Consider the following 24,439-nt stretch of genomic DNA (forward strand, 5'->3'; position numbering starts at 1 on the left):
TGAATCATGTTCTATCCAACCTTGAGCGATATCAATTCTCCAATATTATTTTCGTTTGTTTGAACACTTGGATTTAATTTTCGTCTCAAAACACAAATGTAATACTCATAATTATTCGTGTGTAAAAGGGTACATAGTCTATAGTAAATCTTTAAATCTGCAAAAGAAGAAACGCAAAAGTGTTTTTCAAGCGTATTCCATATATTATAGAAATAATCAACAGATCTTAATGCTTTCCTATTTGGCACAAGTCATCAGTCGAATGTCAAGGTTAGGGTCATTTGTTCTCAGTATCGTTTATGGCCCCTATGAAAGTCCAGAACTGCCTGGCATCATCACCCTATGGAACCAGTCAGATTACGAACTGTGGATAGGGAAATGTTCACCCATTCTTCCTGCAGTGCTTGTCCTAACGGTTGGGGGTTACGTTGCTGTACTACGCAAATCGTGATCAATGGCATCACATATATGTAGGATGGGTGTAGATCTGGAGACCTTCAGGCCCACGACAGAACTTTGATTTTGAAATTCCTCAAAAGGCCGTTGTCAGTCTTGCCGTTTGCTTGCTGCATAAAGGGAATGTCGTGTGGTCGACGAATTTCATCTGTGTAATGTAGTGCCATTAAACTTCCCTGGGCATGTACCAAATCTGTTCTACCGGTATATGCGATGGCAGCTCGCATCGTTACACTGTCGTCATCACCTGTCAACGTCCTTTCCAGCATAATGTTCCCCTCGACGTATGTAAATATGGCGTCTTCCGTCTGTATGGTGAAGCAAAAAACGTGACACACTCTGTGTCCTTGACACCACTGACGTCTCAGCCGACAATACTGATCAGTCAGAATGACGCTTCGAACTGGTCGTCTCGGGCAAATAGTTGCGGTGCCAAGGCGTTTCCTACTATCTGATCTGAAATCCTACGCAATCCTGGCATTGCTGCAGCAGTAGAGTTCGCCGTGGTAAGTCTATCACGTAAGTGACAAACCAGGATCTGGGTAGGTCAATTGTTGACGGCTCCATAGTCTCGTAGTGGTGCTTTGCCATACGTGTAAAAATCTGGCGACGCCCGAAGCCGAATCGCCTGCAGTTGGCCAATGTCGCCGTTGCGTTGCACGTTTTCACTTTTACAGTTGAAAACTCGTTGTTCTCATTGCCCAACAATTTATGCTGCGCATTTATTTCATTTTGATGTGTTTGCAAACCACGCTCCAACGTTGCGTTTTAGCGCCCTCCGCACATCTAAGCTATTGTTTTTTGCTGTTATATTCTATCGGCATTCCCAATGCATGCATACATGTATGAATACACGAAAACTTCCGACAAGTATTTCTAATTTTACTACATTTGTGTTTCTTTTTCTTCTTTTTTTTTGAAGATAAGAGTATAAGTTTTGCAAATTAAAAATAAATATGCATTCGTCTTGAGCATAGTATGTTTGTATTCAGTACTTTTCAAAAGCAGTCATAACTGTAGCTGCAAGTTAATTCAGTCAGTAAGTTGACTTGATTTGTAGATATTTGTATTTTATCTGTACCCGTGGCACTGTTTTTATGACATTATCTATGGGTGCATTGATAAATGAAGTCCGCTCCTTGTATACAATTCTGATGTTAATCCTCGTTTTACATTGTATTTTACTTTTACAGATGTGTTTGTAATCGACACGTTTACGACATGCTATGAAAGATATTGGTTTTCCCTACCTGCCATGTAATGTGTAAACGCAAAGATACTGCATTTGTCAGCAGGCTTGTGGTATTTTCTGTGTCAACTCCTCTCGTACATATATATACGTATGTATATGTGTATATATATATGTCCAAAAATGATGTTTACTTGAGATCACTACGGACACAGTTTGTTAATTGTTATCCTTATTGTCCTCATTAGCCCTATTGTTTATAGTCTGACGGTTGTCATTGTAACCCGGTATGACTTTGTATTCTTATGTAGATTTTACTACACATTCCAGTTCACATGTATGGTTAAGTACATGCCTGAATGTCAAGCCGAGCGTATTTGCCAGCTTCACGAATGTACTGTTTCTTACTATACACAATGAACTTAATTAAGCAGCTGCTTCCCATGTATTTTTCCAATGATAGGTTTTCAACACGTACATAAAACTTGTAGTTGTGACCACGATGGAAAAACGTGTTTTTCTGACCCCTATGATCCTTTGACTCATAAAAAAAATAACAACATGATTGGCATCCATGTTGATTTTATGATGATAATTGCTCATTATTAAAACAAACACCCATTTTCATACAAAACCATGTCTGCACAAGTATGGCCCTGAAATGTTTTATGTTGAATTTATTGATGAATGTGAACATTCAACATGTAATTTTGCTTGTCTTACATGATTCAAGGTCAATACCGAGTGTAACCCTCATGTGACTGTCTTACAACCAGCAGTCTCCTCCTCATACCCCTGTTAGCCTCCTGATCCTCTGGAGGGGCAGTCTACGTGAGGTCTTCTCTTCTCGCCACCACCCTTTAAAGGATTAGGGATAATGCTGTTGTTACAAGCAGAGGGGTCGAATCATGCTAAGTTTTATCAGTCTAATTGGGGTGACCGAAATTTAGTATGTTTGCTGCCCAAGAAGGAGTATGATTGAATTGTGATTAAAAAGTTAAGTGTTCACTTTTGTTTTTCCAAGACGCATGTATAAATATACTCAAAGTCTAAGTCAAAAGATGTTTACGTTTTACTCCAGTTCTTCTAGTTTTGGCCTTAACAAAATGGTAAATGTACAGGCTAACGTAGTGTTTGTTGATAACAAATCTGACGGCAGAAACCTTCTTTATCAGGACTATAAGTTGAGAATTAAGAGACGAAGAGGAACCAATATCCATTGGAAATGCTGTGGTCCTTCCTTTCCCGGTACCATCGATACCACTGACGTAGGTGTTGAAATTAATGTACTTTTTAATATACTTTAATATTTTCATGTTTTTGGAATATGTATAAATTTACTATGTCAATGAGTATGAATTTACATATATAATGTATGTAAAAAAATCACTACCATTCAAATTGTACAACCACCAACATTAATTTTTTATGTCATGTATTTATTTTATTTTACTTGGTTGCTTTACTTACTAGTATATTTCTCCTTAAATGTATGAACTGCCCCCCCGCCACCTCTATTGTTCTGTCAATTAAAACGCCTGACTACGCTTCTAACAATAGGGAGGTGGCAAACCGAGACTACACCGTCTACGCCATTCCTGGTGTAAAGCACCTTCCAATTGGGACAGGTTCTGTACGGGAGGATCCCTTTGTTGCACGTGACGATCAATCATGTCCCAGATATACTCCAAAGTGTTAAGATCGTGGGAACAATCAACCGTGGGACATGTCAGGGGGGTTCTTAACTAAGTTCTTTGTGCATATTACGCTAAATATTGTTTGGTGACATTGTTTCACACGTTTATAAGTGTATGATATATAGAATGCATATATAGTTTTAATTTCTACAGATACATGCATATAATTTTTAGAATGATTGAGTGCGTGAGTATGGTTTTACGCCGCTTTCAGCAATATTCCAGCTATATCACGGCGGGGAACACCAGAAATGAGCTTCACACATTGTGCCTATGTGGGGAATCGAATCCGGGTCTTCGGTGTGACGAGCAAACGCCTTAACCACTAGGCTACCCCACCGCTCCATTTAGAATGAGCATAGACCAAACAATAGGTATCATTGTTCAAATAAGGATAAGTCCAGTTGTACTATTCAATGCCTTAAGGAATTGTTTGTGTGCGTTGTTAACAACATCACACCTAAGGCCACACCTTTTTTTTATCTCTTTTATTTTAGGTTAACGGATCGTTTTACAACAATACCTACCAATATTCCCGTCGGAAGGTGGTAAAATAAATATGCTATTTCAGATTTTCTTTTCCTTAAATGGCTTTCACCACAAGTAGGCTGTTTTAAGAAAATAGATTGTGCCATCGGTCATTTAAGTGTTCCCATTTCCTACTATATTAGGGTTTTAAAAAACAGCACTTTCACTCAGTAAGGTTGGTTCGGCGATTATATTTGTTTCAATATTAAAACTTTTGTTTTGCACCGATGGTAAATTCGCAACCGAAAGTCGATTTAAAAAGAGTAGATTTTTAAATTATTCATTTGGGTTTTATTTTTTGGCGGCATATAAAAAATGGAAAAATTGAATTTTTTCTTCCACTTTAGCAAAAATTACCGTCGGCGGATCCGTAAGCCAAGTAATAAAAAAGTGTGGCCTAAACTATTCTGGGAACCAAGAAAAAATATAAATGGCAAAGCGACCACATTCAGAGAGACGGTTGACAGCATGTACGAATGTTGCGCACAGATCAATCACAGGGATGCCTGGTCCAGACTTGATTATTTACTCACAGCCTTGATATATCTTTAATATTGCTTTATCATTCACTAACTACCTAAAATTAGCATTTCACACATGCTTATACAGTAAAGTACGGCTATAAAGAACTCAAACGAACCATTCTTTTAAAGCCTGTTCATAATGAACGAAATTAACTGTACTCAGTCAATGTATTGATGTTTGTCTGTCTAATGTATAGAAAATAAACGTGGTTTGAGGGCAATTTCTTGCTTGACTTGTTCATTACATTACAGCCTTTGTGACAACTTATTTAAAGCACATCATTAAGGAGTTAAAACTACTGTGATCTGAAATTTGATGTAGTCCCTCTGTTGTGTAGATACCTCCAGTTTAGTTGGGAACCGCGCGCTGAAGTCCGTTCCAAATCAAAATAGGAGGCATGTGCTCTTCAGTGCCTCTTAATCAAAACACCGTAGGTTTATAACCATTCCACCATGACGGCAACGGTGAAGACGGCGCTCTATAGGTACGCTTAATAAACAACACATCTAGGTACAAAGGTCTGCTATAGTGGAACGTTCTTAAAAGGGGTGACGGATAGATATAAATGTAAAAATGATCACTACAGCTTTAAATATTTATAGTCTTTACTACTCTTTGTTCCTGGAATGAAGTTCACAAATAACTTCCAAAGAGCCACACGCTGTGTGTTCAGGAAGTAGGAGAAAAGAAAACTCTTTTTAACCTATCAGAATCCAGCATTCTAATATTCATTGAAATATTGATAACAGGGTACCGGCTGTTGCTGTAACTGCAGCTGAGGATTTAATACCCTGGTGCACTGGACTAAACAATACGATAAAACCCCTTGTACTTGTATTTCTACAACTGCCTCTATAGACTGTTACTCTACTAAACGATGCGACCATTTGTTATTTATTTTAGTTCGTCTTATTCGGGGGTACATTACCTGCAGTTATAGTTATCTGCCATTTAAAATATTTGAGTTCCAATGGTTATTAAATAGTACGCGTCAAAACAGTAAATATTATTGCTATCAATAGCAACTTGACATAATAATGTTAAAGATAGACACATTTTATGGATAACAACTTCTTATATTTCGTGAGTGTGACGGTTCGGTACAGATTCTCGTGAATTCTTGCTTGACAGCGGAACGAGAATCTGTACCAAAAATGTGCACCCAAAACTAAAGTAGTTGTTATCCATAGTTTGTCTATATTATACTTCCCAACTTCTAAAATGCCACTCAAAGAAGATATCTGGGTATGATTGGCATTGATCACAGACTAGTCACGTGTTAATAACAGCGCATTCATTTGACCAATATGGATTTGCATAAAATAATTCTTTATTTTAACCCCAACTATTTTTCTTTTGAGATGAGAAACTCATAAAACGTACGGATGGCCCAACATAGGGATAAATGTGCTGCTACCTTGTTGACACTAGTTATGCTGCTCTCTGAAATTCAAATATACTAGACCACCTCCGTGATGTAGTGGTTAGAGCGTCTGTCCGGTGAGCGGAAGGTCGAGGGTTCGATCCCCGACCTCGTCATACCAAAAGACGTTAAAATATGGTACTTGTTGGTCCCTGCCTGGCGCTCGGCATTAATGGGGACAACAAGGACTGGTCTGCTCAGAGTCAGTATAATGTGTCTGAGTGGGGTATTCATGCTTCACTGCGGCATGGTATCTCAGTGGACTAGCACTATAAAACCAGCTTAAGTCTGGGCTAGTACAAGCAGCCGCACATACACATACACACACATGCACGTCGTAATATAAGCGAAATATTCTCAAGCACGACGTTAAACCCAATTGCACCTCGCCACCTCAAATATACTAAGCAGCAAAAGAAACGTCAGTTTGGAATTTTCCTTCGCAGAAACGTAAACTCATTTAATGTTTTGATTGTATATTTTTGACAACATCTCCAACTTTACCTTAGCAAAGGCATTCCTTCCCAAACTCAGAACTGAACCCAGGAAATGGTCTCAAAAGCGCAACCTGACCTCGGAGATGGTACGGTGTTCTCCAACTTTACCTTAGCAAAGACATTCCTTCCCAAACTCAGAATTGAACCCAGGAAATGGTCTCAAAAGCGCAACCTGACCTCGGAGATGGTACGGTGTTCTCCAACTTTACCTTAGCAAAGACATTCCTTCCCAAACTCAGAATTGAACCCAGGAAATGGTCTCAAAAGCGCAACCTGACCTCGGAGATGATACGGTGTTCTCCATGTTTTTCATGCAAATCATGCTGCACGTGCTGTTCACAAGGAACAAACCTATGAAATGCTCCCCCAAACCTTGTTGAAACATTCACATTCAAACGTCAGCAGGATGCCGCAACTCACGATAGCTCAGAGGAATCAGGCGCTAAGAAGACTTTAAGGACCACACTGCACAAGCCATTGCCAATCACTTCCAGGTCAACGCTCGGACCATCTACAGGCAGCAGCAACGTTTCCGGGCCACCAACATTACAAATGATCGACCCCATACTGGAAGACCAAGGGTGACCACAAGACGACAAGACCGCCATGTTGTGCGACAGCATGTACAGAATCCCTTCATGCAGGCATCCGAAGCAGCCCGCCAGACAGTGGGAACACACAGAAGACCAATCAGTACTGATACAGTACGCCGACGTCTTAACAGCGGGAACCTCCATTGCCATAGACCTTACCGTGGGCCTATCTTCACCTCTCGTCATCGGCGTGAACGTTACAGTTTGCCCTACAACACAAAAACTGGCGATACAGACAATGGAGACGTGTTCTGTTCACAGATGGGAGTCGGTACTGCGTATCAACTGCAGATGGCAGAACAAGATTATGGCGACGACATGGCCAGTGTTACTCAGACGAACCAGAGAGTGGGTCCTGTGGTGTTCCAGAACCTTGGTCCAGGGAGAGGAGGCGACATCACAGCGGTGCGCTACATCGGTCAAGCTCTTAGACCCAACGTCATACCACATTTCGCACGTCACCGGAACATTTTCCAGCATGATGACGCCCGGGCCCATACTGCCAGAGGAACACGGGAATGCCTACAGCAGAACGGTGTCAACATTATGCAGTGGCAAGCCCTTAGGCCTGATTTAAACCTAATTGAACATCTCTGGGATGAAATTCAGAGGAGACTGAATAATGTCATACCTAGGCCGAACACAGCCCATTTATTACGCCAGGCTTTTCTAAGAGTGTGGATCCAGGTGCCAAATGGCCTTCAGCAATCGTTTGGTGCACTCCATACATAGACGCTGTACTGCAGTTATTGCCGCTCGTGGTGGTCACACTAGATACTGAAGTCAATAGTCTCAATGAACTGCAAACGGTAACGTAATATCTTGAAATTGTGCTTGAGTTAGTCATTGATGTGTCAAGATATTGTACACAGAAAAACATTTTGATCCGCTTATTATGTCAATTTCTGTAGTGATTTGATTACGGTGCCCATCTGATTTTTTTTGCTGCTCAGTATAGTACCGAGCAAGTTTTATGTTCCAATCTATAGTGACATGACATGACATGCATGTGCGCGAACGTACTTCCACGGTCCCATAGATGACTCAAATATGCAAATTTGTTTGTGAACGATTCACTTCAGTGAAAGAGATAAGGCTCATATAAAGAGTATACAAAATATTAAAAAACCGGTGTCACAATCAAACCCTGAAGCAGCTTTGCTAACAAATAAGCATCTCAAATTGAGTGGGAAACAAAACATTAACAATATACTAGCACAAGCATCACAGCAGGGGAAACCAGACATAGGCGTCAAACATTGTAACTAGTGGAGAACTGAAATCTGCATGAGGGGTACTTTTACTCCACGACTATCCCTCCGCCCAAATTAGGATAATAAACTAGCTGAATTCTCATAGTAAATATATGGAATTTTTGAAATAATGGAAAGGCATTCTTTGGGGTCGTATACGGACGGAGATACAAATATGAATGGTCTAACAAGGTCTTCTTTCAGTGAATGCTAACAAACATGGCATCGCTCTTGTAGATCAGCGATAGTCAGATTAACATTAGGGAATATTGAAAAACTGCCATAATTGTTATAATTATAAAAAAAACCATAATAGTGTACGAAACTGAAAATCAGTGTCCAGCTATATATTACCGAAATATGTCCGAATTGTTACCTTGTTATATTTTGTAGCTGTTTTCATATCAGTCTGCACTTGCTAGCGTTAGGTCAGGCTGGCAGACGTCACTTAGATATGGCATTCGTGACCAACTCGTGTTATTCCGGGACAAGCAGAATAGCGACTCATGCCCCTCTGGGAGGATTTCATATTGGCGTAGGAACACCAGAACTACTTCAAACAGAAACGATAACACTATTCCTGTTTGATTCCAATAGTACTTAATATCACCGAAGTACTCATACATTGTATTGCTGGTTTTGTTTTTGCTTATTTATTTTAAAGAATTAAACATCCTTGACACAACTAAAAGAAGGAGAAAAACATATTTGTTATTGACATATTCTGACGTAATTATTACCAGATGTTCACCTTATATTTCCAGTTATATTTCTGAAAAGAGTTTAATAATCACAAATTGGATTTGTTTTATTGAATATGCAATTAAAATTCATCATAAAATCCCAGCTACATTGAATCCAAAAATCAGAAACTCAATAATGACTTTAAAATATTGCTCAAGCTGAACATTCGTGTAACCTTGCTGTCATACCCCATGTGAAATTTTAAATGAATTCGCTGAAAAATATATGAATGACCAAAAAAGTCAGACTAAAATATTCTAACAGATGTGAAATATATGCCCAATATAAGTTACGTACAGATATTGTTATGAAACTCGTGGCGATGTATAATTACTTTTCCTAAAACTGTTGGAAGCGCACGTATAATCATTACAACAAGCCCGGAAGATCATCAGAAATACACCCAGTTGGACCACTGATAGCCGTTATGTCAACAAACGCACGTTCGTGTATTTGAATCTCTCACCGTCAATCGCATGATTCTTATCGAAAGGTTCACATTAGACAGCAAAATTCTGTTAGCTACGTTCTCAGTACTTTTAATATGACGATATATATTTTTCATGATTTTTTAAACAATAACATAATCCAATAAACGATTTAAGTAGTCGGGATTATTTTTATCAAAACATCGCAACCATAACGCGCGTTCTGATTGGTTTGTCGTATTTTCGCACACAACCAGCATCGAGAGAAGTCTTCTTGGAGGTTACGGAAAGGGGCGAGTGGTGACGAATGTTCCCGGCGATGAACCCCTCAGCCCACCCGTCAACCAATGGCGTGTCAGCCAGTTCAGTGTATGGCGTTATATAGTAATGTAGGATATTATGGGTATTTCCACTTCTTCCTGGTAGCCATATTGTGTTGTTGTGGCTATGACATTTTGGTGGTTACGTCTTCGTTCGCAGCCGCTAATGTGAGATTATGTAACCAACTTTACCAGTAAAAGGTGAGAATTTATTGATGTCAACTTTATAATGAGGAACACGACGTTCTGGAGTTTCTTACTCCTTCATCATAGGGATCCTAGACGAAGGTATCACTTCTGATATTATAAACATGTTTCATGTTAAAAATAGTATCAAAATATACATGCATTGCGTTAAGGATGGCTTCAAAAGGTGTTGGGAATTAACTGTTAGTTTAACAAAGGGCGGTAACTCATGTATCTGCCTGTTACACTTGGCTTATTCACTCACCTGAAAGAAAGACAAAACCAGATCCAAGTTTCAAAATAATGCAAACTGTGTTTTCTTGAGACATATTGTCACCTCGATAGACAGTGAGAATTAGCTGGTAGAATGTTAAAGTACTGTTTGAGGGATAATAGCAAAACACTAACTCTGCCCAAACAAGTCCATGGTCCACCACTGCATGGAGCTGAGGGTCGTCTGCTTCACAAATATGTGATATTTCTTTAAAACTATTAATAAATGACCTGGTGTTCATTACACACATTGACCGCAGAAGAATAGTATTTCGAGTTATATCCCCTTACCTTCTTGACAACTTATGTTATTTCAGTCATTCCTTATCCACCTCAAATGAATGGAATATGAACTCATTGTTTGCAACAAATAATGTAGGGGTCTCAATCATACTTTCTCAACAAAGTAAAAAGGCGTATTTTGTGTAACATTTTTAGAATGTGGACTGAGTCAAAAAAGAAACTTCACAAAATGTAATTTGCAAAATAATAGTTTTTATCTGATGATACATCTATGTATCCGAAATGGGATCCCTACCTTTCGACTCTAGAAAAACGTTAGCAAAACCCACTCAAACCCATCCATTCGTCGTGCAAATGACGTTAGTGCCAAATCAGGTTTTGCACGTGCAGTCGATCACGTGATCTTCGCATCGAAGTTTTCTTCATATGCACGTGTTTGCATTGGCCTCAAGAATTGAAAAAAACACTTTTAAACCACAGTTCTAACGGTACTTGAAAAGCCACAAGTGTCAAATGTGCAACGTGAATGTGCCGTTGGCACGTTGCAAGTGGGAAGATCAGTTATTGACGTCGCAAGAGCAATGGGATGCAGCCGTCATACTGTGTATGACTTGAGAGGTCGTCTACAACAAACTGGCACCACTTCTGATCGCCCAAGGTCGGGTCGTCCACGTGTGACGTCACGAGCAGAAGACCGTCAAATTTTCCTACGTCACCTACGTGACAGATTTCTGCCGGCTACACGAACGAGGGCTGAGATGTTTAGAGGTCGACTGTCCTCACAGACCATTCGAAATAGGTTGCGGGCTGCCAATGTCCATTCTCGACGTCCATATCGTGGGCCAATATTGACGCCATTTCATCAATGTCAACGTCTGCTGTGGGCCCAACGTCACCTCCGATGGACCCAGAGAGACTGGAATCGAGTCGATGAGGAGGCGGTGTTTGGCAGTGGTGAATGCGCGGGGCGGCCATACACGATATTGAACTGAGAAATTTCGCATTTTTATTCTTGTGACTTGACATTCTGTATACCCATGTTTTGGAACGGTTGTGTAGCCCAATTGAACTGATTACGGCACTGTCAGTGTATCGAGTACATCACACAGATCTCAGCAATGAAATAATAACAATTTAACCATCTTACCATCTCTTGTTCTTTTATAGTGCCCTGAAGAAAGAATGTGAATTTCTTTTTGACTCAGTATATGTTGGGTGTGTTAGCTGATGCAGGCTGAACTCTTTTCCGCCATGACCATTCGAAGCGAAGCGTTTGATCGTTTTCAGGTCAAGTTTTGTCGTTTTGTTGACGTTTTGCAGTCGGCAATTAAAGTCTGTCACTAGATGTGTGAACATCACACTTTTAAACCTGCAGTGTATTTCTATCGCATTACACCGATTAGGCTGCATTCATGTTATTCAGTACGGCCGGGAGCTGATGCGGTGCGCGAAATGTGACAGTATTGTTTTGCAATGTGTGAATTTCGTCGTGAATTTTATATGATATTTTTGTATGGTAGTGCATGTGTACTTTAATATTACATTACTCATGCATGACTTTATTCAGCCATTGTACATAAGTATTATTTGTTAAATTTGTAAAAATATAAATAAATGCATACACATAGCTACATGGAATGATTGTGGGGTTAAATTCAAATTTATGTCATCAAAGACATATTTGATTTTAAACTCATTTTTTATGTTAGTTCCTAAAAAACACACATAACGCTAAAGTTTTCTTCACGAACTTTTGAATGAAAATCAGAATATAATAGGTAAATAGTATATTGTCTGCAATTTGAAATATATATCAACATAATGTTATCAAAACAAGAAGATACATATGTCATGTAATTCTATCAAACACATCCTCTTGGGTGGTCAGATTGATCTGTTAATGTTGAGGCAAATATCTGTAAATGACTACTTATGTTTTGAGGTTAAATGGTGTTAAACGTCTGTAAGAAATACATCAATAAATTAACATATATAATGACTCACAGCACTGACTGATGGACACATTTTATAAGGGCTAAATCTTTTATTTCAAACTATGATGACTGGTATTTATGCTGCAACCGAATAATTGGATAATAGGTGTATGATACATTAAGTTCGCATTAGAAACATAGTGTCAGAATTTAAAAACAAAAACTTTTTTCTAGAAGAGGCATACATTCGTTCAGACTTTGCTAGAGTTTTGCTTAAGTTTTACAATCTTTAAGCAAGTGCCTTTGGACGTTCTTTGAAAAGTACACATATTAAACGAGCATATTTTGTAAACATGTAAGCACCAAAGGATGGACCTGTTGAAATATTGCTCCACATCACGGGTGACTATTTGAAAGTTGATAACATCCTCATGTAATGTTTCCTTGCCCTGAAGGAGGGAAGGCTTCTGGCTACTTTGACAGAGAGAGCACTCTTTGGGTTTCCATAAACTTTGAGTGCGTTAAAGTAAACGGAGACTGAACTAATCTTAATGTGTTTTAACATATGTCAAACTCTGTAGCGTATGCGAGTGAGTTGAATTTAAGCCAGCTTTGTCGCAATGTTGACACTTTCTATTCAATTATCTGGCATTGAGCGACGTTCTCATTTAGCTCTTGGTTGAATGATCATACACTTCCCTTGTTAATCTTATGAAAGTCTTTAGCAGCCGCACGCTGGCGTAAGTGAGCGATTTTCTCCCTTTCGTGAACAGTTCTACTCCACACGGCTTGGTAGCCTAGTGGCTAAAGCGTTCGCTCGTTACGCCGAAGACCCGAGTTCCATTGACCACATGATTACAACGTGTGAAGCCAATTGCTGGAATATTGCTAAAGGAAATGTAAAACCATATTCACTCATTCACACTCTCGAATACAATTATATTACTGTGTATATTACAAGAATATTGCTGAGTGCGGCGTAAAACAAAACTCACTCACTCACTGTCTCTTCTTCTTCTTTCTTGTGGGTAATCCTGATTATAAAGGATTGATGATAATTGATGATTCCGCCATTATTGAACGATATAACAACAAAGGGGGAACCAGAGGGGAGTGTAGGGGTCCCTTGTACAGAACCATTCTAAGCATTATAAAAGATAATTTGTCATAAAATAGTATCACAACAGTAAACTACCATTAAAATTATATATCATCCATAGCAGCTTTTGGCAAATAAAAAAACCCCAGACATTAGCATCGGTAAACATAAAACAAAACTTCTCGATTTCAGGCATATTAAAAAAAACACATCTAGTTTTAACAATGCACTCAATTTTAATTGGAGCCACACCACACATAAACCTGGCAAGAGCCAACCTGTAACCTCTTGGCAGGTTCCTTAAAACATTGACTTCTGTTCTATGATCTTGTTTAAAACTCTTTTAAGCTCTTAGTTTGTTATGACCACTTTGCCCCTGTACCTTATCTAACTTTCCAATTTATAACAAAGTCATTCATTCACACATTTTGTACATAGTCACACACAAACGATTTAGCAATTTTATTTGTAACATTTAACAGATATCCTAAACCAATATCATGAAACTTCTTTCGTATCCTTCTATTCCAACTTTTAGATCTATTCATAGCAAACCTTTCAGCCCAATGAAAAACGTACTGATTTTGCTAACAGCGGCGTAAAACTAAACTCACTCACTCATTCAGAAAGTGAATTCAACCTTTGCCCAGATGCTGCACTAAAATAATAAAGACGTTGAAGTTTAACCCAGACTTCATGGTTGATAATACACACTGAAACATGAATCAATTTTGCTCTGTTCTTGTCACTCAAAACGGCAAGAAAGTGCTTTAGCAGTATTTTGTATTGAGTGATGCATTAGCAGACACTCATGCCAGTGAGAAATCCTGAGAGTTTCAAAGGCGGTCCACTGGTCCAGACATGATCACAGGCAGACATAGGTTCATCAAATACAAGGAGTTCCCGCTCCAATGATACAACAATGTATGCTTCGCAATGTTTATCGTATACAGCAATGTATGCTTCACAATGTTCATCGTATGAGTGAATCGCATCCGACCTGAAGCAAAAGCCACAATCATAAAAAGTTAGCCTTTTTAACAGGACACAAAATTCAAATGAAACAAGTAATACATCACTTTTCAAAAAACATATTTGATGTTTATAGTTTTTACCACTTGTATAGAACAAACTTCTGAGACAAACACTACCAAATATATTCTAAACGGAACAAAAGAACTAGTAGAGAAGCCATTAGATTTCATTTCCAGTCGATCAAAGCTTACTTTTTATTATGTGGCTATGGTATCAGCTGCTAATGAGTGATGTAAAGCAATGTATGGTATCCGCTACCATTCTGCACCTACTGTTTGTTAAACATTCAAAGTTAGCACCATTTTTGGCACTGAATTTGTGTGACACGTTGCGTAGCTGGAAGACAAATAGTTGCGTGGGTGACGGTGTGATATGTTCCTGTAAGCCGATTTCATTGGTGTTTATATAAAGTACAGTTTGCAGCTCTATTTTTTTTAGAAATCAAACGCTCTTATCTGAAACCTTGTTCAGAACTTTCTCTACCAGGCCAGTGGGGTAGCCTAGTGGCTGACGCAGTTCGATTCCTGACATTGGTACAATTTTCTGGTGGAAGCCTTTTTTTGGTGGAATATTGCTAAAAGCAGCGTAAAACTAAACCCACTCACTCACTACCATGCTATTGACCCGTGAAGATCCAGGTTAGAATTGGTCTTCAGTAACCCATGCTTGTCGTAAGAGGCTTCTAATGCGATCGGGTGGCCAGGCTCGCCAACTTAATTGACATATCTCGTCGTGTACCAATTGCGTAGGTATATGCTCATGCGGTAGACCGCTGGATTGTTTGGTCCAGAATCGGTTATTTACAGACTGCTGCCATATAGCCGGAACATTGCTGAGTGTGTTGTCAACAACCAACCAACCTTACCCTTGCTGATTGAATCAGCATAGTCCCTAATCGTGCCATCGTTAATATCACGGGTAACTGCGCAGGTGGTTTCCTCAACAGGATTATATACTGAGTCAAAAAGGAAACTTCACATTCTTTCTTCAGGGCACTATAAAAGAACACGAGATGGTAAGATGATTAAATTGTTATTATTTCATTGCTGAGATCTGTGTGATGTACTCGATACACTGACAGTGCCATAATCAGTTCCATTAGGCTACGCCGCCGTTCCAAAACATGGGTATACAGAATGTCAAGTCACAAGAATAAAAATGCGAAATTTCTCAGTTTAATATCGTGTATGGCCGCCCCGCGCATTCACCACTGCCAAACACCGTCTCCTCATCGACTGCCTGATGCTTGTGAACACGTGGTTGGGGATTCTGCGCCATTGCTCCTGCAAGACAGCGCCAAGTTCCTGCAAATTCTGAGGTTGGTTCCTAAGACCACGAAGCCTTCTCCCAAGTGCATCCCAAATGTGCTCTATTGGATTAAGGTCAGGGGACCTCGATGGCCAGTCCATGACGTTGATTCCAGTGTTTTGAAGGAAATTTCGTGTCAACATCGCGGTATGCGGCCCAGCATTATCATGCTGGAACTGTAGACCTGGGCCATGAGCCGCCATGAAAGGAATGAGTTCAGGGGCACCTGGTTGCGGTAAGCAGCAGCTGTGAGGTTTCCACGGATTACCAGAAGTCGGGAACGGTTGTTCCCACAGAAAGCACCCCACACCGCGCAACTTCCTCCCCCGAATCTGTCAAATTCCTGTACACAACATTGGGCATACCGTTCACGACGTCGTCTCCAGACTCTATGCCTGCCGTCCGCGAATCTGAGGTAAACCTGGATTCATCGCTAAAGACGACTCGATTCCAGTCTCTCTGGGTCCATCGGAGGTGACGTTGGGCCCACAGCAGACGTTGACATTGATGAAACGGCGTCAATATTGGCCCACGATATGGACGTCGAGAATGGAGAGTGGCAGCCTGCAACCTATTTCAAATGGTCTGTGAGGACAGTCGACCACTAAACATCTCAGTCCTCGTTCGTGTAGCCGGCAGAAAACGGTCTTCTGCTTGTGACGTCACACGTGGACGACCCGACTTTGGGCGATCAGAAGTGGTGCCAGTTTGTTGTAGATGACCTCTCAAGTCATACACAGTATGGCGGCTGCATCCCATTGCTCTTGCGATGTCAATAACTGATCTTCCCACTTGCAACATGCCAACGGCACATTCACGTTGCACATTTGACACTCGTGGCATTTCAAGTACCGTTAGAACTGTGGTTCAAAAGTGTTTTTTCAATTCTTGAGGCCAATGCAAACACGTGCATATGAAGAAAACTTCGATGCGAAGATCACGTGATCGACTGCACGTGCAAAACCTGATTTGGCACTAACGTAATTTACACGACAAATGGATGGGTTTGAGTGGGTTTTGCTAACGTTTTTCTAGAGTCAAAAGATAAGGATCCCATTTCGGATACATAGATGTATCATCAGAGAAAAAGTATTCATTATTTTTCAAATTACATTTTGTGAAGTTTCTTTTTTGACTCAGTCCACATTCTAAAAATGTTACACAAAATACACCTTTTTACTTTGTTGAGAAAGTATGATTGAGACCCCTACATTATTTGTGGTTTCCTCCACAGGAATATATATATGGCTTCCTGCATGTGTCATACCAGTGATGAATGTGTTTAGTTAAACTATGACATGAGATGTGTCGCTGAAGTTCAACTCTGATGTTGAAGTGACCTGTAGGGTTGATAAGTCTGTGTTATATGAAGTTGGGGATAAATCATCAGCGGCTAACTACAAACCAGTATCACTAACTGAGCACATTCTCTACAGCGCTAGGGGCGATGGGGTAGCCCAGTGGTTAAAGCGTTCTCTCATCACGCCTAAGACCCGGGTTCGATTCCCCACATTGGTACTATATCTGAAGCCCATATCTGGTGTCTCCAGCCGTGATAGTTCTGGAAAACCATACTGACTCACTCACTCTATAGCTCTATAGTATGCCACTTAGAAAATCCTCACATCTTATCTGACACACAGCATGGTTGCAGGCGCCGTCGTTCTTTTGAAACCCAGTTAGTCCAGACCATTCATCATGCAGTTTTCTCAAAGCCTCAACCAGGGGAAGCAGTTAGACTTGGTAGTAGATTTATCAAAAGCCTTGCACCACTACAGTATCCATAGCAACATATTCTAGAAGAACAAGAAACAAACACTTGTTCTTGATGGGAAATAATTCCTCTGAAGCTTACGTATTATCTGGTGTTTCGCAGGGCACGGTTTTTGACCCACTTCGCTTTCTTATTTATATCAACGACCTACCAAATTGTGATGACTCATTTAGTTTCCATCTGGCCTCTTACAATTATGCAGCACTTGTTACTTCTATTACCTGCTATTGTTAATGTTAATCTGCTGCTTGTTACAACATACTATGTACATGTATATATGCTTCTCACCATTTGGTTGTAGGTCCTTTTAGTTTGATAACGATGTAAGAATCTACATCGAAACGTAGCTTAATGCAATAAACAAAAGGTTGTCATCCATAAAGTTGTATGTTTCATTTTGACTCACCAACTTCTAGAATGCCGATCAAACAACTAGATTTATTCGTAATAACGTTATTAGGTAGTAACATAGCTGGCCCGTCTTGCCCAAGCTTTTAGGTAAACCAGTCTGAGGGTTTGGAAAAATCCTCAGCCTTTACCCTACTCGCTCGACAGATTTTGTGAATGTGCGTGTCATACTATATAACTGCAAGGCTGACAACAATGCCGCGTCAGGCAGTTCAGTTTATTAGGTCACATAGTGAAATACTATACTGTATACACTACTCCCATTTTGTCTACTCAAGAACATAAACATATAATGGAGCACCCCTACACTTAATTTTGTACTGTACCAGAATAGCTGAATACTCCCAGTTTATCTACTCTTGAAATAAACTAATTGGGAAGATTCCCAGGGACTACCCGTAATTGAATCATTAGAAGCTAAGTGAATCAGGGATCTTGTAATCATTCATTGTTTGTTTTGATATTTGGAGATAACCCCTCTACTCTGATTAAAACGTTGTATATTTATAGTACAGGTTGTTTGTGTTGAAAATTGGAAACCTCTGTCCTGTGTGAAGTCATCCTTATATAGACACAGAAGGAAGACCACTCCTACATTGGCTGAACAACAAAGATATGTCCCCCTTCAAGGAAGATGGACTGTATATTTAATTAGCATATCCGATTACGTCAAATTTGTAGACATGTCTCCCTTCCCAACCAGCTCTACTGCGCACTGGCTTTGCAATGGGTGTGACACGGAACCCACGATGGCCGAGTCTTTCGCAATCAAGGGTTCGGCTTCCTTGTAGCGACTGGCCACGTCCACGACGGTTAGGGCATACTTGTACCTCTTGTCGTGGGGTAGGAACAGGAGGTCAGCCTTGTGAACGCTATTGGGTATGTTAATGCCGAACTTTCTTTGGGGCTCGTAGCGTGGTGCGGTTAAATAGATCTGCCACAGGGCTTATTTTTCAAGCCACGCTTTGGCCTCACCCGGTGGTACTCACGCCATTTTGGCTAGCTTATGTATGGCGCTAGCTCCTTTCCAGTACCCACGCGGGCTGTAGTAAATAGCCTCAAACTTTCTTTGGTTCCGTGACATCGTTGTCACAGGGTATCATATAAATATATACACCTATGTTCTTGGTTCAATTTTCTCATGCCCGTACGCGTACGTGTTGATTCCGTCGATGGCTATCCAACGTTTCGTGCACATCGGTGATAGGGACGTCTTGTTTATAGTCAGTCCGTATATCCTGTGCCCGTAGCTTCTAAGCGTGTTCATTTGATGCCTGAAGGTGCGGGACTTGAACAGGGCTTCCTTGAATCTGGCGTGTTTGATGTGTTGTTTCACCACGTACTTCTTAACACCCTTCGCCTTTCGGATGTCACCATTGTCGGCCTTCAGGATGGAGTACATCTTGGGCTTCTAGCCTATGTTCTCGGCTATGGGCGTGCCAGCACACTCGTCCTTCATCTCACCGAGGACCTTTTTATTTACTGCGCTGTGTATGGCATGGTCCTTGGAGTAGTGGCTGGTGTCATACAAATCATACGTTGGTGTCATACGTTTCTTCATGTCCTTGTACACGTCCTCGGTTCGAATCTCCATCAACAGGGAATCAGTGTCATGTTCATGAGCTTGTAGAGGTTTTTCTCAAAGACACTGGTGGACAGCTTTCCCAGGTCCGTGTTCATTCTGATGTAGGGCTCCATCCAGGGGCTCTGGTTGAACACGAGCACCCTGTGTATTTTGGTCAGCCTCATACCCAACGACAGGTACAGCTGTAGGCTGTGATAGTGAACGATGCACTTGGTCTTATTCATTAAGTTGGGCACGAGTTTTTCAACGTCTGCCACCCGCCCATCCAGCGAGTGATGTTGGTACTCGGACATACAGTCTGGGGTAACCCTCAAACGTTCGGGGGCCAGGGGGTAGCTGTGCCAGGGGGTAGCTGTGCGATGTGTGCAATGCATTGGGGTATTCCACTTTGAGGATATAGCCTTTGTTCGAATCCGGCGCGATGCTCATAACATCGATCTCGGGCGATGCCCAATCGAACCCCCCTGTGGGTAGATACTGGCTCACTGCCCACCCGTTCAGGTTGTTGTCATCGAGGTAGAGGATGTGAGTGGTTGGCGCGCCAGTCGTAGCCCTTCACGTATTGATTATTGGCTTTTGCGTAGCGTTTAGATGCCATGGAAATCGCACCTTTCAATCGCATTTTTCAATGAACAGGTGTATGTCGTAATCGGTGAGCAATTCCAACTTAACTCCGGTTTTCTTCAGCAAGGCATCCCAAGATAGACCTGGGCTGGTGTAGTACCATGCGGAGTTGAGTTGATACTGCTTGAAACACGTCCTCCTAAACGTCTCGAACACGTCGGCTAGCAGGAGTACGTCTGTTCTCAAGTACAGGTCGTGGTAGTCACCAAGATTCTTACAGCCCAGTTTATTCCATACGTTAATCGGCGATGCGAAGTAATGTCGTCTTGGGTGATTGTCGAGTCGGTCAGGTTGCTGTAAAATCGGTTGATAGGAGGCAGTCAGGTCTCAGCGAACTTGGCCCAGCAATCCATGTACTCGTAGGGGTACACGCCCTTCCTCATCAGCAGGGGTCGAGTCTCGGCGTCGGTGTATCGGTCAGTGATGGGGAAGGAATCATTGGCCTTGACCAGACTGTCGAGTGACGACAGGAGGAACTGAGCCGAGTTGATGAACCTCAGGCCATTCAAGCTGAAGGAGATGTATCTCTCCATGTTGTTGGGGATGCACGTCAGGTTGCCGTGGACCTGCGCGATGGCCTGCATGATCAAGTGAGAGTTGTACCCTCTCAAGTTGTGGAAGACCACGTGGATGTTTATTGTCTTGGGGTTGATTCTGAGCTTGAGGTTGTGCGTGTTGTTAGCAGCGCCTCTATACTTACCGGTGATGTGGCAGTAATCTCTCACCGAAACGCCGTTCAGCAGTTTATCACATACATAACAGTGAGTGCTGCAGCCGTGAGCTAGCCGGTCGGGTTGAGTCATACGCATGGGAGCGACTGTATACAGAGCATTCCTGATAGTTTTCTCTTCCTCCTTCAAACACTATGGGAGCTTTCGTTTCCCCATCACATTGGACGACCACGTATCCAAACTCACAGGACTCGTGCTCCTGTGTTTTTTGTGTGTTGGGGATACCCCCAGCATCAACTGGTTTGACCAAGGCTTTGAAGTCGGCATAGATGATGTAAGGCACGGGCATCTGATTCTTGTGGTTGTCGAATTTTAAGATATTGTTGCCTTCCTTAGGCATTTCGACTCGTATGGCCGTCTGCCCCACACCTTGGCAATCCTCCCGGTGGGATTCCAGCAGGGTCGGTCGGCTGAAACCGTGCAGGCATCGTACACAAAAGTGTGTTTTCCCAACGTGTTTCGACTGGTCGTGCAACAGCCTGCTGAGGTGTTTTATCCATGTGTAGTGATACTTATCACCTTGCCAGATCATGAGTATATTGATCACACGGCGGCCCTCCGGCCCTCCTGCCCCCACCCCAACCCCGCTGGAAAGCCTGTCCGAATGAGTGTCAGCTGGAAACAAGGCTGACCTGGTAGTTACCCTTGTGTCTTGCTTACATCCACTTGTTTCATGTTATAGTCAAAATGCGTACGATTCTTCCTCCCTTTGAGCTTGCTGCCACAGCGTGTACTGTATTGCACCAGTAATTAGTTTAACAACGATATAGTAACTTCTCGCGACTTAACATTCGCATCCTGTTATGGATGCCTCAGTTTCTAATTATAGGTACATCATACCCAGATGACATTGTACTATACTTCGCCAGTGGGGTGTTCTGAATGGTCTTCGGGTCTCTGAGTGAGTGAGTTAGTATTTACCGTCACATCGGCAATATTGCAGCCATACCGTGACGAGATCGGGTCTCTGAAATGAAACAATAAAGCGTCGTTGAAAGTGGTATTCGGATAGTCGTCCTTCAACCAATGCTTTCTTCAATTCTCCTCCGTATTTTCGTCGTTTCCTTCTGTCACCTTTCTCGGCCTGTACATGAAGGAACCATTTGTAAAACATGAACGATCTCCAAACTTTGGGTCTATATATACCGCCGTATGAAGTACAAACAAAAATCCACCACTAAAGAGGAACCTGTTCACAAGTTATTTGATGAATGTTACAAGTCGACTGTTTCTTACGACAATAAATGTCCGTTGGCCGGTACAATAGAATGTACTATAACAGCATGGAATTGTTCTCACCCCGTGGTGTGGTTGATATTGTCGTAACTGTCGATTGGGCTTCAGTAAACCCTATCCCAGTTACCTATTGATTATGGTCGTTCCACATTGTCAGGGGAGATGTAAGCTCCAGCTCTGCACTCGCTTGGTCCATGGGGAATGTTAAGTCAAGGAGTGAGGGGTAGGGCGACCTAACTAACTAACTACATCACATTCATGTATTGGCACACATACATTCATAGATAAACGCAACACCAAGTCTTTACTCTGTCTCAGTCCATCTGTAGATACAACTTCATCAACAGACAGGGCAGGCTCATACCACACGGGACAACTGAGTGGCGTGGACTGGCTTCCGTCACTTAAAAGCGCGAACCACTCTACCCGCGCAAAACCTTTGTCTTTTACATGGTTCGAGCCTGACCAGATCTTGGTCTCATGTTTCAACTCATCGTTTTGATTCGTTAATCCTATATCCAACTTTGCCCTCATGAATATTGTGTCCCATGAATATTGAACAGCACCGTTCGGTCACTCACCTCTTTAATTGATTTGTGTTTGTGTCAATGTAAGATTAAACTTTTGTGTATTTCACAACGAATGTGTTCTGTCTCTTTTTCCATAGCCTACGGGTAAACGCCGTTCTGTGGAAACTTTCCGTCTCCATACCATGCCTAACCGTTATGACTCATGAGCAGAACTGCAAATCTAAATACGGAATCTCATGGTTTTAGGGATGCATTTTTTCCTTATAACAATATCAGGAATATGATGCATTACACCATATGATTATATTTTGCTCATAAATGTTTAATTACTGCATATGTTGCATGTTAATAATTCTACACCATTTTGAAAATATTACCCGAATATATTTTCAAAGTGATATCTTTTGTTATTTTCGATTGTTTTACTAAGTACAATCGTTCTTGTTATGCATTTCCTCTCGCCAACACCAAACATCCCATACAGCAAGACTTTATTGCAGAAGTTGTATTTAAGGAATACAGTTCGCTCTACCACCATGTATAGTGTAATAAAACACACTTTCGCCCTGAACTATTATAGTTAAAGTACGAGGACGCTTGCGTCCGAGTGCTTTAACGCTATAATAGTTCAGGGCGAAAGTATGCTTTATTACACTATAAATGTTGGTAGAGCGTACTGTATTTCTTTTCTAAGATGCCAAATTTAATACTTTCTAAGGATAATTACGATTAATTTAAGGCAGAAAACAAAACAAAACACGTTAAGACGAACGTTACCAGAAAAAAACAAATGATAACAGTTTAATGACGGTTTACGTTCGGATTAAATATCCCTTCTGAATTATTTTAATTACATCTGTCATTAACGTAAACCATATGGGGCAATATGAACGTCGCATTTCTACTACCAACGTAAGTTTAGATCAGTACATCCAGATGAAGCTGAGTAGTCCAGCGACATTCCACGATTGCATTGTAGGAATGGAAACATTGCGAACGTTACCGTGTCGCTGAAAACTTGTGAGTCGAAATGACACAGTTTAACCATCGTAAAACATAAACGTAATGTTTCCACCAGTGATGTTAGCTGCGTGAAGCAACTACAAACCAAGAAACGGGATGCAACGGAGTAGTTTACTGTAGGAGACCGTACGAGGCGATGACAACTGACATGCATCGTGACGTCGCTTACATTGTGACGTAATGTAAAATGGTTCAATTACGAGGGGGCACACTAGAATGGCGCAGTGACGGGATAACGTCATTTAATTGTTACGTCATCAAAAAACTATACCTTTATTGTCTGATAATGTAATTTTTTTTCGATTGTTCTAACCGCTAGGCATCTTAGTATATTAGTAGATTAATTTCGTCCTGCTTGAGGCCTTAGAACCTGAGGGTCACGTGAAACATAAACTTTCATTTATGTGTGTCAATTGTGCCTAATCTTTTTAACGCATCTACAAGCATCCAAAACCATGTTTAGCATTCATATGCTTGTCACATCTTGTTTCCGGCTTTTGTAGGATACACAAAGTACGTGATCTGGACTGCCAGTGGTTACACTTCCATGTTTAGGAAATGCTGTGGCTGAGTTGGTTACATCACTGACAGTGACAGTAAGGTGCCAAATGGACCTCAACCCCCAAAGATTAACCAGAACGTATACTCCCGAAAATAACATATGTTTCATTTTATCACTGAAAGGCATTAGTGTATTTTTAAACGCATAATGGGTATTGCATGCATTCGGATCGTGGTGTGGATGAACATGTGTTATCCGGAACATGTTGGAAAATGTGATCATCAGAAACGACTTT

The 24,439-nt window shown here is 41.2% G+C and overlaps 1 protein-coding gene across 2 annotated transcripts in view; it reads left to right on the top strand.

Moving 5' to 3' along the window:
* Positions 1-9,685: 9,685 nt before the first annotated feature.
* The window catches only part of LOC124261660 (putative ankyrin repeat protein RF_0381), a 75,749-nt gene continuing 60,995 nt past the window's right edge, over positions 9,686-24,439 (top strand). The window contains exon 1 of one of the 2 annotated variants that reach the window (XM_046696005.1): positions 9,686-9,854. The gene's annotated coding sequence lies outside the window, so the exon portion shown is untranslated. The remainder of the gene's footprint in view (positions 9,855-24,439) is intronic. The other variant, XM_046696006.1, reaches the window with a different exon arrangement.

Source organism: Haliotis rubra, unplaced genomic scaffold (genome assembly GCF_003918875.1).
Source record: "Haliotis rubra isolate DU_JTF1 unplaced genomic scaffold, ASM391887v1 Scf802, whole genome shotgun sequence".
NCBI lineage: Eukaryota > Metazoa > Mollusca > Gastropoda > Lepetellida > Haliotidae > Haliotis > Haliotis rubra.